The sequence below is a fragment of the Symphalangus syndactylus genome, chromosome 13 (genome assembly GCF_028878055.3).
Source record: "Symphalangus syndactylus isolate Jambi chromosome 13, NHGRI_mSymSyn1-v2.1_pri, whole genome shotgun sequence".
Taxonomy (NCBI): domain Eukaryota; kingdom Metazoa; phylum Chordata; class Mammalia; order Primates; family Hylobatidae; genus Symphalangus; species Symphalangus syndactylus.
Window position 1 is genome coordinate 87,084,778 of NC_072435.2, and position 16,598 is coordinate 87,101,375.

Here is a 16,598-nt window from a genome sequence, read left to right on the forward strand (position 1 = left end):
CAGACAAGCAAATACTGAGGGAATTTATTACCACCAGACCTGCCTTGCAAAAGTTCCTGAAGGAAGCACTAAATATGGAAGGGAAAAACCATTACCAGCCGCTACAAAAACACACTGAAATACACAGACCAGAGACACTATGAAGCAACCACATAAACAAGTCTGAAAATAACCCACTAGCATGATGATGACAAAATTAAACCCACATATAACAATACTATCTTTAAATGTAAAGGGGCTAAATGCCTCAATTAAAAGACACAGAATGGTAAGCTGGATAGAGTCAAGACCCATTGGTATGCTGTCTTGAAGAGACCCATCTCACATGCAAAGACACACATAGACTAAAAATAAACGGATGGAGGGAAAATTACCAAGCAAATGGAAAACAGAAAAAAGCAGGAGTTGCAATTCTAGTTTCTGACAAAGCACACTTTAAACCCACAAAGATCAAAAGACAAAGAAGGCCATTACAAAATGGTAAAGGGTTCAATTCAACAAGAAGAGCTAACTATCCTAAATATATATTCACCCAATATAGAAGCATCCAGATTCATAAAGCAAGTTCTTAGAGAACTTCAAAGAGACTTAGAGTCCCACATAATGATAGTAGGAGACTTTAACACCCCACTGACAATATTAGATCAAGGAGACAGAAAATTAACGAAGATATCAGGATCTGAACTCTGCTCTGGATCAAGTGGACCTGATAGATATTGGCAAAACTCTACACCCTAAAACAACAGAATATACATTCTTCTCTTTGCCACATGACACTTACTCTAAAATTGATCACATAATCAGAAATAAAGTAAAACACTCCTCACAAATACAAAAGAACTAAAATCATAACAGTCTCTCAGACCACAGTGCAACCAAACTAGAACTCAAGATTAAGAAATTCACTCAAAACCACACCAGTACATGGAAATTGAACAACCTGCGCCTGAATGACTCTTGAGTAAATAACGAAATTAAGGCAGAAATCAAGAAGTTATTTGAAACTAATGAGAACAAAGAGACAATGTACCAGAATCTCCAGAATGCAGCTAAAGCTGTGCTAAGAGAAAAATTTATAGCACTAAATGCCCACATCAAAAAGCTAGAACGATCTCAAGTTAACAACCTAACATTACAACTAAAAGAACTAGAGAACCAAGAGCAAACAAATCCCAAAGCTAGAAGACAAGAAATAACCCAAATCAGAGCTGAACTGCAGGAAACGTAGAAATACAAACAAAATTCAAAAGGTCAACAAATCCAGAAGCTGGCTTTTTGAAAAAACTTAATAAAATAGATACACCACTAGCTAGACAAATAAGTAAGAAAAGAGAGAAGATTCAAGTAAATACAATCAGAAATGATAACAAGGATATCACCACTGACCCCACAGAAATACAAACAACCATCAGAGAACACTAAAGATACCTCTATGCACATAAACTAGAAAATCTAGAAGAAATGGACACATACACTCTCCCAAGACTGAACTAGAGGAAATTGAATCCCTGAATAGGCCAATAATAACAAGTTCTGAAATTGAGACAGTTAATAAATAGCCTACCAACCAAAAAAAAAAAAAAAAAAGCCCAGGACAGACAAGGCAGATTCACAACTGAATTCTACCAGAGGTACAAAGAAGAGTTGATGTCATTCCTACTGAAATTATTCCAAAAAATTGAAAAGGAGGGAATCCTTCCTAACTCATTCTATGAGGCCAGCATCACCCTGATACCAAAAGCTGGTAGACATACAACAGAAAAATAAAACTTCAGGCCAATATCCTTGATGAAGATCAATGCAAAAATCCTCAACAAAATACTGGCAAACTAAATCCAGCAGCACATCAAAAAGCTTATTCACCAGGATCAAGTAGGCTTCATCCCCAAGATGCAAAGTTGGTTCAACATACACAAATCAATAAATGTGATTCATCACATAAACTGAACTAAAGACAAAAACCACATGATTATCTCAATAGATTCAGAAAAGACCTTCAATAAAATCCAACATCCCTTCATGTTAAAAACTCTCAGTAAACCAGGTATTGAAGGAATATACTTCAAAATAATAAGAACTGTATATGACAAACCCACAGCCAACATCATACTGAATAGGCAAAAGCTGGAAGCATCTCCCTTGAAAACCAGCACAAGACAAGGAAGCCTTCTCTCACCACTGCTATTCAACATAGTATTGGAAGTTCTGGTCAGGGTAATCAGGGAGAAGAAAGAAATAAAGCGTATTCAAATAGGAACAGAGGAAGTCAAACTATCTTTGTTTTCAGATGACATGATCCTATATCTAGAGAACCCCATAATTTCAGCCCAAAAGTTTCTTAAGCTAATAAACAACTTCAGCAAAGTCTCAGGATACTAAATCAATGAGCAAAAATCACCAGCATTCCTACATACCAATAACAGGCAAGCCGAGAGCTAAATCATGAATGAACTCCCATTCACAATTGCCACAAAAATAATAAAATACCTAGGAATAGAGCTAACAAGGGAAGTGAAGGACCTCTTCAAGGAGAACTACAAACCACTGCTCAAAGAAATCAGAGATAACGAAAACAAATGACAAAACATTCCATGCTCATGGATAGGAAGAATTAATATGAAAATGGCCATAGTGCCCAGAGCAATTTATAGATTCAATGCTAATCCCATTAAACCACCACTGACATTCTTTACAGAATTAGAAAAAAAAAAACACTTTTAAAATTTATATGGAACCAAAAAAGAGCCCGAATAGCCAAAACAATCCTAAGCAAAAAGAACACAGCTGCAGGCATCACACTACTTGACTTCAAACTATACTACAGGGTTACAGTAACCAAAACAGCATGGTACTGGTACAAAAACAGACACATAGTCAAATGGAACAGAATAGAGAACTCAGAAATAAGACTGCACACCTACAAGCATCTTATCTTCAACAAACCTGATGAAAACAAGCAATGAGGAAAGGATTCCCTATTTAATACATGGTGCTGGGATAACTGGCTAACCATATGCAGAAAATTGAAACTGGACCCCCTCCTTATACCATGTACAAAAATCAACTTGGGATGTATTAAAGACTTCAAAAACCCAAAACTATAAAAACCCTAGAAGAAAACCTATGCAATACCATTCAGGACACAGGCATGGGCAAAGATTTTATGATGAAGATGCCAAAAGCAATTGCAACAAAAGCAAAAATTGGCAAATGGAATCTAATTAAACTAAAGAGCTTCTGCACAGCAAAAAAAAAAAAACCACTATCATCAGAGTAAACAGAAAACCTACAAAATGGGCAAACATTTTTGTAATCTATCCATCTGACAAAGGTCTAATATCCAGTGTCTATAAGGAACACTTAAATTAACAAGCAATAAACAACCCCATTAAAAAGTGGGCAAAGGACATGAACAGACATTTCTCAGAAGAAGACATACATGCAGTCAACAAACATGAAAAAAAGCTCAACATTACTAATTATTAAAGAAATGCAAATCAAAACCACAGTGAGATACCATCTCACACCAGTCAGATGACTATTATTTAAAAGTCAAAACAACAGATGGTAGCGAGGTTGTGGAGAAAAAGGAATACTTTGACACTGTTGGTGGGAGTGTAAATTAGTTCAACCATTGTGGAAGACAATGTGACTATTTCTCAAAGACCTATGGGCAGAAATACCATTTGACCCAGCAATCCCATTACTGGTTATGTACCCAAAGGAATTTAAATCTTTCTATTATAAAGACACATGAACACATATATTCATTGCAGCACTATTCACAGTAGCAAAGACATGGAATCAACCTAAATGCCCATAAATGATAGACTGGATTTAAAAAAATGTGGTATGTATACACCATGGAACACTATGCAGCCATAAACAGGAACAAGATCATGTCCTTTTCAGGGACATAGTTGGAGCTGGATGCCATTATCCTTAACAAACTAAAGCAGCAACAAAAAATAAAACACTGCATGTTCTCACTTGTAAGTGGGAGCTGAATGATGAAAACACATGGACACATGGAGGGTAACAACACACTCTGGGGCCTGTCAGAGGGTAGTGGGTGGGAGGATGGAGAGCATCCAGAAGAATAGCAAATGGATGCTGGGCTTAATACCTTGGTGATAGGATAATCTATGCAGCAAACTACCATGGCACATGTTTACCTTGTAACAAACCTGCACATCCTGTACCCCTGAACTTAAAAGTTGAAAAAAATATCTTAAAAAAATAGAAACTTTTTTGTGCCTTGCTGTTTCACTACCGTGGGACTAAAGAAAGTGAAAATGTAGGCTTCTGTGATCCAACTTGCCTCTAGGACAGTGGTTCTTGACCTGAGCACCGTAACAGTCCAACTTGGAGATGTGCAGAAAGTAAAACCATACAGCTGAGTAGGGGAGAGTCCAAGCTAAGAAGGCAAACCCCAATTTCATCTCGTAATGGCTGTTTTCCTTTGAGCAAATTTCCTGGGCTTTGGGTGAAAAATGAAAATAAAAACAATGCTTCTCTCATAGCACTATTGTAACAATTAAATGAGATCATAAACACAAAGCACCTACCTCAGCCAATATAACTCTTACTGTTAATTTGTACTCAAAATCAGTAAAGAACCCAGGTTGCAAATATGTGTGTGTGCACTCATATATAATTGATTTATTTTAGACACATTATCCCTATGGCAGCATGACTGTTACTTTTCTGCTATGGTCCAAATAACTACTTCATAATTCATTTATTTTGTCAACTTTAATTTCTTTCAAAGCGGGCCACTTTTCTCTAAGCTTGTCATCTACAAATTATGGGTGCTTTTAAGACAGATTACACATGTTTTTTTCTAGTCTTAGCTCCTCTCGTCATCTGCACTCCAATGTGTAGTAGAATAGATTGTCTATTGTAGGCTTTCTGTAAAATATTTTCAAATGAATAAATAGCTACGAATTTAAATTTTGAAAAAAAGTAATGAAAATTTTTTATCAAAAGATAAAATGTGTTCATTTGTCTCCAAATATTTTAAGTTGAGCATACCTTAACTGAAATATCTATGTCACATTTTCCTTCTTAGGGAGCAATTGATGAGAGAGTTTCTATTTCATAAAATTGTTTAACAGGAGGATGCTGAAGGACTGACAGCTCATTTATTATGATTTTTTATTTTGTAAAATAGGAAACTAAAATCCAAATTGACCTAGAGAGTTGGCTTACCAAAGACTCAAGTTATGGTCTTCAGGTTTCTGTACCAGGCTGCATTTAATCAAAATCTCTTGCTAGCTACAGCCGAGATCATGGTTAATTTAACAGCTTCTAATGGATTTAAGAGTATTTGTGTTTATTGAGAAAGAAGTACATTAGCATTCACTCCATCATACTCTCTCAAAATCTCTTCCTCTCCTTTCAAAAGTACACACACATACACACACACACTTTTACACACTCAGCCAAGAGCCGCTTGTAAAATCCATCTGGCCACCAGGGGGCCACCAAGAGAATGAAAAACCAGAACAAACTCCTGCCTAAGAGATCCCCCTTATTTTGTCAAGAAAACAATTGTGTGGATTATTAGAATATAAAAAAATTGTCTTTCAGAAACTGGAATCTTTGTTTAAATGACAGTACTATAGCTGCTTAAAGTCATTCTGCCAGTAAAAGATAGTGTAGCCCACAAATTTAGATTCAATACATTTTCATTCACTAACTGAATTCAAATTGTCATTTTCTTTCAACAGTAACTGGATATTCTACATTTTTAAGAAATTATTATTCATTTTTATTAGATAAATTGTATTTGGGATAGTTTTATTAAAGTCCTTAGCTTTTAGAAATATATTTTAACTATTTATTTATTTATAGGTTTGTGGCCTAGGAGCAATAAGCTATACCATATAGTCTAGGTGTAGATAGACCATGTAGGTTTGTGTAAGTACACTCTGTGTTGTTCACCCAATGATGAAATCACCTAACAACACATTTCTTGGAACATATCCTTGTCATTAACATATCACCTGATGACTGCATTATAAGAATTTGAGGATATTAAAAATTATATAGAAATGAATGTATGTACACATAGCTACATTTATTTCCCCCAGTGTAGAATATTGTCATGTTGGACCACTGCTGAAATAAGTGCTTTATATGCAAACTACAGGCAGATTCCTTCTTTCCTCCAAGTGCATCTATGCCTTAAGGACTTCGTGCAGTGACTGTCAAGCAGCATCCTGCCTCAGGGGATATCTGGCAATGTTTGGCAACATATTTTGTTGCTACAACTTGGAAGGAGGGTGCTGTTGGCATCTAGTGGGTAGAGGCCAGGGGTACTGCTAAACAATGTACAGCACAACCTCCAAACACAGAATTATCCTCAAATTATCAGTAGTACCAAGGTTGAGGAACCCTGTCTTAGAGTCACATTATTTTAGATCTGGAAGGAGCCTTAGTTCCATACAATACTTTCATACTTGAGATCAGAAGGCAAGAAAGCTTTCTTTTTTTTTTCTCAATAATTATAGAGTCAAACATTCTCTGATACTGAATTAGGCCTGAGTCCCTGAAAATCCTGTTAAAAATAGCTCAAGGTAAATGTGTTTTTCTCAGATTTACATTTTGTGGTATATAGTGCTCTCAACTGAGAAGATTCCAAAATCAAAGATACCAGTGTGGTTAATTTTGGCCTCTCCCTTGTACAAAGTAAGTGCTCAGGAAAGTTGTTGAATCAAATCCAGGTAGTACTCACTACAGTAAGAAACTTGATTTTTTCCTCCAACAATTTGGATCAAAATTCATTGTCCGAGTTTGATATGTTGAAAGAGATTGTTTTGGGGGGAAGATTTATGAATGTTCATGGTCATCTTTAAACATGGGAAATCAATTTAAAGATCAATTTTCAGCACTTTTAAATTGTCTTCTCCCAGTATCATTCAAATCACATGGAGTCTCCATGGAATTATAGAGTGGGATGGAGATAGCAAGGCTAACCTACATCAGGTAATGTTAAAGAAATAAACATATCTAAACATACCAACATGATAACATAACAAGGACATATAATTTCAATATATTACTGATTTATATAGGCACTTCAAATGGTCTTGAAATAGAAAATCAAGCCCAAAACATCCCCAGTAGATATATGGATCTGAGCATAGAAGTTCTAACAACTATCCACATCACAAAAACAGAGGTGACCGGCCATTACATGCCCCTTGTTGGAGGAACACATCACTACCTTTGTATTTCTCCCCATCTCCCGAAAAAGAACTGGAACTTTATCAAGCTATGTAACTACCAATTTACAAGAAACTCAGACTACAGGACGTTCTGTGGATCAAATGACCTATGTTCTACAACTAACAAATTGCAAAAAAGTTTGCAAAAGAAATGAAGATGAGGAAGGATTTTTAGATGAAAGAGACTTAAATGACACATTAATCAAAAGCAGAGCCAGGCATGTAGCTCAAGCCTGTAATCCCAGTGACTCAGAAGGCTGAGGTGGGTGGATCACTTGAGGCCAGGAGTTGGAGACCAGCTTGGGCAACATAGCAAGAACCGCCCCCCACATACTCTAAAATAAATAAATGAAAGCAGGCAAAACTAATCTTTAATGTTTAAACGTGCACATTTGGGTGATAAAACTGTAAGGAGATGAAAGAAAATGATTAAAGTACAAAATAGTAATGTCTTTTATGAAGGAAAAAGAGTGCCTTGATTGAGATAGGATACCTGAAGGATCGCTTGGTTCACGATCAAAAGTCTCTCTCTTCATCAGAGAGATATAGGTGTTTAATAATTCACTAAGCTCACACTTTGTTTTTGCAGTTTCCTGTATATTTTATAATAAATAATACTCTAAATTTTACAATAAATATTAAAATTATATTTTATTATAAATAACTATTTTACAAAAGCAAATGACTTATGGTCTAACATTTACTCAAATATCCCAGGTGATCTCACGGACTTGAGGGAATCACATACAAAAGTTCTACACAGTGCCCGCAGTGCCACAGAGTGGGCATTGCCCACCAAGATTGGCATGATACAAGCAGAGTTTGAGTTGAATGTTCTTAAACCATACTTTTAACACAAACTTTTTGCTCATATTTGCAGTCTCTTAGTACTTTAACTGACACCAGCTGGGAAAAAAAAATGACTTTCTAATATAAAGGGTAGTAGGTGTTCCCATAATTGTAGTGCTTAATTACTATTTCTACGACAGTTTACTACTATTGAAAACTCATATCTCTAATCCAGCATGTATAATGATAAGTACTGCATGTTTAGCAAAATTACATTAGCATTTCATTAAATATACAGAGTAAAATGGGTGACATTTCAAAAGCCCTAATGACTTGTCATTTGCTGAAATTGTTTAAGCCAGCAACCCTGATTGGTTTGCTCATTTGTAGCCCAGTCTCGACTATCCATGGGTAGATTATCCATAGGAGACATTACATTAAAATTCACATTAACAGTCATCCTTTTTTGTCTACAGATGTGAGTCCAGAAGGACACTTTAGAAAACATTTGTTCCAGTGCCTAATTTCACAGATGAGGACAGCAAAACTTGGAGAGGTTAAATGACTCGCCCAATGTCAATCACCTGATAAATGGTAAAATGATGGAACTAGAACCCAGGTTTGTTTGATGCCAGGACAGCATTTTTTCCATCAGCACCATTTGATCATTCGAATAATACATATACTTTATTATTTTTCAAGTCTTATAGAATTTAACCTGTTTCTAGGAAGTTTACCACACACGTTACTTGTGATCCAGAAATAACTACCACCACCTCTACTATGTAGAGAAACCTTGTGTTTGTGCTTCAGTGGAAAAATACACAGTCTCTAGCACAGCTCTCCCCCATTTTAAAGTTTTGATTCTATGGAATCTATTTTGCAGTTCTATAAGTTGTAGATAACTGATAGCAATGCAAAAATAAGTCTTGTCTCTAGACATTGAAGTTGTCTACAGTGGCCATTCAATTGTTTCCCCATCTCCACTATGGAAGAAATCAGTTTTGCCTCCATTTTTACATTCATGTTAATATTCCAAATCTATAAATGTGTCTATTCCTAGGATTCTCTTTTGAACAGGTTATAATATCTGTTTGGTTATTTTACTGATTAATATGTTAAATAAAGTTTTTAACGTGTGTTCATTTTCAGCTCTATGAATGTCATGGTTTCCCTGTTTATTGAAATTATCTTTTAATGACAACTACTACTTCTTGAAACCACATTGTAAACTAAGAAAAACAACCAACAACTACTACTCCTATTTACTTCTACTAGCTCATCTGACTTCCACAAAAATCCTATGAGGTAGGTAAATCCTATTATGATTTCGCTTTCACAAATAAGGTGCCTGAGGCCCAGGGAGGTTAACAAAATTGCACATGGTAACACAACTGTTGTCAGACCTAGACCTTGATGCCCAGTTTCATCTGACTCCAGAACTCACGCTGTTACTCATAACACTGTATTGACTGTCAACACAATACCATTTTAAACCAAGTTATTCTGTCTGCTGGAGAATAGGAGCAGAAGTACTATTTAGAAAAAAGTTAGACCACTCAAGTAAAACTGATATTTGGAAACATTTATTATATGACTGCATTCATACCTATTCTGAAATATGAATCTGAATCTGGACAGGAAGGAGGGATCATCACAAGGCCAAGAGAATGAAGTTGAATCTATCTAGCTCTCCCTAAGTTTATTATGTTTCAATTATTATATTAAAGATATTTTAAATTCTTATACTATTACAACCTAAATAATATGGTGCAATAATACAAGAAAAAATATTGTCTTAATGTCAATAGAAAAATGTGATAAAATGTTTGCTATCAAGGGTTATTTCCTAATTTCCTTCATTATTCTTAAAAAACATAGTTGAACCATATCACTAAGTTCAATAAAATATAACCAAATTGTACACAGATCACATCTTTATTTATCCAACAGACACTTTCCAAACATTATTTGTAAACATTTTCATACAAAAAAAGAGCTGTAAATTTCTGACATTATTATTTATTTGTCCTTATTATTATTATTATTTTATTTTATTTTATTTTTTTGATACAGAGTCTCGCTCTGTCACCCAGGCTGGAGTGCAGTGGCGCAATCTCTGCTCACTGCAAGCTCCGCCTCCCAGGTTCATGCCATTCTCCTGCCTCAGCCTCCTGAATAACTGGGATTACAGGCACCCGCCACCACACATGGCTAATTTTTTGTATTTTTAGTAGAGATGGGGTTTCACCCTATTAGCCAGGATGGTCTTGATCTCCTGACCTTGTGATCTGCCTGCCTCAGCCTCCCAAAGTGCTGGGATTACAGGTGTGAGCCACCACACCTGGCCTGTCCTTATTAATTTTTATGGTTGCTTGTGAATGAAAGCCTATCTTTTGGCTTTCTATTTTTGCATTTCTGAATGTTACCAAATTTCTCCATCCTCTGGATTTTCATGGCATTCTTTTTTCATTGTTCTCTTTTGGAACTAATTACATTCCATCTTTATTTATTATTAGGGTCATTTTACCCTAAATCTTTGCCTTTAGGGCCATTAGCATAGGACTGCAAAGTAATATGGTAGTAAGTCATAGCTCCAAGTTTATTGAAACTATAACTGTTCACTGATGAAAACATTCTCCCATTGAGAATTAAGACCTGTAATTTGGCAGAACCTATGTTTGAGGTAATGGAAAATGTAAATCTGCAAGTAGGTTGGTCAGTAAGAATTATACTGAGAGGCTAATGATAATATTCATTCATTGGTTCCTAAACTCATGTGTTCTAGCCCTTGAGTGAATACTTAACTAGCCACAGATTCAATGTGCACTTCGCATTCTGCAAGACGTTGTCCCTGAGCACGATTGGAGCATTTTCTAGGTCTGTCTCCTCAAACTCATATTCATTATTTATCAAGTGTGATGCATGCCGTCTCCAAAACTTTTCTCACACTCGACTCCACTAATACCGCTTTGTTTCAAGTCCTTTTCATCTCCTGCTTGACTTTTGCAATTGTTTTCTAACTGATCCTTTTGCTTCTTCTCTTTCATCCATTTTCAGTGGTGTCAGTAAGCATGATCCAAATGAAATAGACCTCCTGCCCTATTTCTAAACCTGCATTTGGAACTGCTTCCTATCCCTATTTACTTTTTACTGTATTATTCATTACTCCACCTACAGCTTCAGCTGACTCTTCAAACTTGACCACTGGCACCACCTTTTGCTTACTTTGGCTGCATTTTTTGAACTGTATTTTAAATCCTCCCTCTGGCTACACTGCCTTAAGCTATCTTGGTCCAGTCTACACCAGGACTAGGACAATGAGGTCTGGACTGGACTACTGTGGACAGTTCTCTTGCCAAATATGCCCTGGCCTGCCAAGAGAGACCTGGACTTTTCACCACTGAACTGGCTGTTTGTTATGCCATGGATGCTTTATATATGCAGTCTCTGTCTAAATGTCCTCCCTTGCTCCCTACTGGCAGGATTACCATTCAAGAATCTGCTCATGTATTGCCTTCTCTAATACATCTCCCCTAGGCACAATAAAAGTATTCAGGCATTCTTATAATACTTGACAGATAGCAGTCATAGTACCATTACTTTCAATGGCAAAACTGCAATTACTTTTGCACCACCTAATAAGATTTGTAAATGTTTATTACATGCTGGTCTGTGTTAATCACAAGTATTTCACTGGCATATGTGAATCAGTCAGCTCCCAAACTGTGGACTTCTTAAGGGGAGAAATCTATTCTCTTTTCCTTCAATGCCTTTCCTTCAATGTAGCCCAATTCAAGGCCATATAATTAGCGTTCATAAACACTGAACTAAATTAAATCAAATTGTTTGAGATATACTCAGTTTACCATCTTTTCTTAGACATAGCTAACAAAACAGTAATTCTTTCATATTATGCCACGTAACACATTCAAATTTCAAACTTAATTCTTGCCTGAGTCATTCTTCCAGATGACTGGGTTCAGTCATGCATAGCAATTCAATTTACCCTGATTTTAGCCTCTTGTTACAATAATGGCTTCCAGGTCAACAGAAAGGACTTAAAAACTTATTCCAGTAAGGATTGGTGAAGGTGAGGGGAGAGGAGAACAGGCAATAGCCCGATCATGTTTGGTACATGGCATGTTTGCTATACTTTCTGTCATGTGTGCTAGGAGCTCTGTTTAACTGACTTGAGGACTGAAGTATTGAACAAGCAAAGAATTGCTCAACTCCCTAGGTAGGTGGGTCTCAGTCAGTATTGAACAGGCAACCCTGTCGTTTGAGTGTGATCTGTACTTGTTGGGAAATCGCTGTGTGGTGTATGTACAACGTCTTTGCTGCTCATCAAGGTTGAAAACATTTAGTAGTCCACCCATGGGAAACTGAGAGTCTGTCTAGCCTCCAGCCATTGAAGCTTTAAACAAATTAAGTTCCCATCTCTCTCCTGGCTATTTGGGTTTGAACAATCTCTAAAGTGGTCTGGTAAACAGGCAGACAAGACTCCACTTGAGACGTAACCCTGTGCATAACATAAAGCTAAGGAAAGTTTATGGAATCAACAGGCTGGGGCATGTTAGCTCTACAGTGAAAAATCAAAGAATTGCAATTTAGAGGTAGGGGTAGGGCAAGGCTGTGCTATTGAATAAAAATGAATGCAATGTGTTTTGTTTTTTCAAGATGTCTTGATGTGAGAAGGAGGTCAGAAAAGCTATGGGAGTGTTCAGAAAGTGATCTGTGTCACTGAAGTGTGGCAATGGGCCTGTGTAAATTAAAGATCTAAGCCAATGTGGAAAACACATTTTCAGCAGTAAATAATGTCATTTAAGGAGACTGATTGCCAAAGCAGCCTCATTGCCTAATGGGGGCCCAGTCTTTCATTCAACAAATATTTACTGCCTGGCCCTGGAGCTGGCACTGCAATGCATTGGTAAGCAATAACCCCTGCCTTGTAGTTTTAATATTTCTGTATAAGAGACTAATAAAAAACAAATACAAAGACTTTTTTTAAACCCTACAATTTGGAATAAGGGCCTGAAAGAAGTGAAGGGAGTGCTGGCATGCTGTTCTTTCAGTCTCTTGGGCAAAATACGCAAGGATATTTCTATTCTGACCTATATTTGTAGAATGTCTCTTCCCAAAACAATGATCCAGACACACACACACACACACGCACACACACACACACACACACACCAAACTCTAATCCTTGTGATGCCTCAATTCAGATCTGTTCCAGCCATGAGTTTTGATTGCTCTGCACCTTCCCATCAGTCAACATGAAAGACTAGAAGGCCTGAATTATATTCATAAAGGACGCAATTGCTTATGGAAATATGACTCTAAGCTTAGAGTTTAGAAGTTTAAATTGCCCAGATCAAGATCATATAAATTACATAAAATAAATGACAGACCCATTTTTCCATTTCATTTAGTCTAGATACCTATGGATCCTGCTTGTTGAATATGTAGTAATTATAATGTCACCTTCACACAAAATGCAGTAACTCTGTTAACAGTCTAAAAGAAAAAAAATCATATAGGGGAAGAATCGTAGAGCAGCTGCCAAGAAGCTAAAAACAACAAAATTATCATTAAAAGATAGACTTAACAGTACCACATGGCAGAATTAATCTCTCCTGACCTAATGATCCATGTATTATGTTACCGAAATGGCATTTTTCAGAGGAAACATTTCTGCCCATCCCCTCACCCAGAACAAAATCCTAATAAAATTTGGATTTTTGAAGAGTTGGGTGCCTAGCTCTGTGGTACACATTCTGTAATTGTTAATGAGTATTTATCAATCAGATCGTAAATATTTCAAACACAGACATCCATTCAAAGTCTTATTTTTATGTATCACAAGTATATACAGTCAGGTTCATTGTGCCTTTAATTTCTTCAGCGCTTTTATTTAGTTATTCATTCATTTATTTCAACAAATAATAAACATCTGTGAATACTATACCTAGGCCAAGAGCTAGAATAGTGACAACTGGTTACAGGTATCTGGGTTCCTTCCCATCCTGTCTTTGGGCGGAAGTTTCCAATACAAGCTATCCATCATTCTGCCTTTTGTATTTTTATTTTTTGTGTGTGTTATGGACTGAATGTTTGTGTCTCCCCAAGGTTCATATGATGAAGCCCTATCCCCTGATGTGACAATATGTAGTGGGAAGCCTTTAGAAGGTACTAATAATTAGGATTAAATGAAGTCACGAGTGTGGAGCCTCATAGAAGGGATTAATGCCCTTCTAAGAGTCACAAGAGAGCTTGCTTACCCCCTCTGCTCTACACTGTGTAAGGATACAATTCCAAGTTGGCTGTCTGTGATCTGGAAGAGGGCCTTCACCAGAACCAGACCATGCTGGCACTCTGATCTTGGACTTTCAGCCTCCAGAACTGTGAGAAATAAATGTCTATTGTTTGTAAGCCACTCGGTCCATGGTATTTTTGTTACAATAGTACAAGCTGATGAGGACACCTTGCTTTTTTTTTTTTTTTTGAGACAGAGTCTCTGCTCTGTCACCCAAGCTGGAGTGGAGTGGCATGACTCGGCTCACTGCAACCTCCGTCTCCCAGGTTCAAGCAATTCTCCTGCCTCAGCCTCCCAAGTAGCTGGGACCACAGGCGCACACCACCACACCCAACTAAATTTTGTATTTTTAATGGAGATGGGGTTTCACCATGTTTGCCAGACTGGTCTCAAACTCCTCACCTCAGATGATCTGTCCACCTCAGCCTCCCAAAGTGCTGGGATTACAGGCGTGAGCCACCACACCAAGCGACACCTTGCTTTTTAATAATAGTTGTATTACACATAGCATATATTTAGTAATATTTTTTATACTGAGATTTTATTTTCATTTTTCTAAAAAAAGGCTATTATGTTGTATACAGATTCTGGGATTTTTTTTGTTCACTCAGTAGTAGCTGTGATTCATCCATGTTATATATAGTTGTGGTTTATTCATTTTCACTACTGTGTAATGGCACATTTATGATTTTTTTTATCCACTGTATCCATTCTCCTCTTGTGTGTTTTGTTGTTGTTGTTTGTTTTGTTTTTTCCCAGACAGAGTCTCACTCTGGACAGGCTGGAGTGCAGTGGCAAGATCTCGGCTTATGGCAACATCTGCCTCTCAGGTTCAAATGACTTTCATGCTTCAGCCTCCCAAGTAGCTGGGATTACAGGTGTGTGCCACTATGCCTGGCTAATTTTTTTATATTTTTAAGTAGAAAAATAAAACAAATTTCATAGCATTGGGTTTTGTCATGTTGGCTAGACTGGTCTCAAACTCCTGGCCTCAAGTGATCTGCCCACCTCACCCTCTCAAAGGGGTGGGATTACAGGCATGAACAACCGTGCCTGGCCCTCTTTGTGGTTATTTGCATTTAATACAGATTTTTAAACTTTTGTTTCTTTTTGCAATTATAAACAGTGCTGCTCTAAACATCCTTGTACATGTCTCTCAGTGCACATAAACAAACATGTCACATGAATTTATATCTAGGAGAGGAACCAATAGGTCACAGGACATATGAATATTCACTTTTACAAGATAATGCTAAATTGTTTTCAAAGCAATTGTACCATTTTATCCTCACAACAGTGATGTAAAAGATTTATTGATTAGCATTGCTCCAGCAATTGTTACTATCAAACTTTTAATTATTTTGATCGAATGGATGTAAAATGGCATTTTCTTGTTGTCATGATTTATAGTGACCTGATTACTAATTAAGTTAACTATCTTCATATACTTGTTGTCTAATGGCTTTCCGATAGGTTTGTTAGACAACTGTACTAAGCAGTCTAATGGTAATTGATTCTGGGTAGGAAAGTGTTTCTAGACAAACACTCTCTAAATTTATTTAGTTTCAGAATGCTATCTTTTTCATAAACAATACATTTATAGATATTCTATTCATATTGTTTGACCTATATGGCTAATCCATTTTTGCCTTAGCTATGGACCTAGAGTTTTACCACCTAGTAAGTCCAGAAATTTCAGAGCAAAAGCTGGTGAATCTCAAAGCCAAGGGATGTTTTCTGAATGTTGAAGATTCTTTAATTTATATACAGATATTAATTTCAACTTGTTGGAGGTTTAACCTCATGGGAAAATGAAACTCTTCATTTGGACTTGAATTGTATTAGACCTAGGATCTGTTCTTTGGGTGGGTATAGATTATTTTATGCTTTAAAATGTCTTGACGTTTCTTTGGGGACTAAAATACACAAATCAAAGTTAAAGACCATAAAAAAGATAATTTTCTTTTTCTTTCCTGTTATATAGGGATTCATTTCATTTTATTTTTTAAAAAATGCAAGTTGTATAAAAACTCTTTGGGAAGCTATAAATCAGTGTTCTACTGACATTGTCATACGTAGGGTTAGCAGGTACCATCTACAATTCATCTCATGGACTCCACTTGAAAATACCAATTTTTCTTCACTCTGTCTGAAGGGATTGTGAGGGATGGTCTGACAAGGAAGACAACCAGGTCTTCCTTTGGGTATCCAAATACTAACAAAATATCCATCTTTGCTAGGTATTAGAAAAGGGAGAA

The 16,598-nt window shown here is 36.6% G+C and overlaps 1 long non-coding RNA gene across 2 annotated transcripts in view; it reads right to left on the reverse strand.

Moving 5' to 3' along the window:
* The window catches only part of LOC129460301 (uncharacterized), a 51,574-nt gene that overhangs the window by 19,825 nt on the left and 15,151 nt on the right, over window positions 1–16,598 (reverse strand). The window contains exon 2 of one of the 2 annotated variants that reach the window (XR_010114897.1): window positions 14,306–14,426. The exons of the other annotated variant lie outside the window; for it this stretch is intronic. This is a non-coding gene — a long non-coding RNA (uncharacterized lncRNA). The remainder of the gene's footprint in view (window positions 1–14,305; window positions 14,427–16,598) is intronic. 2 annotated transcript variants of the gene reach the window in all.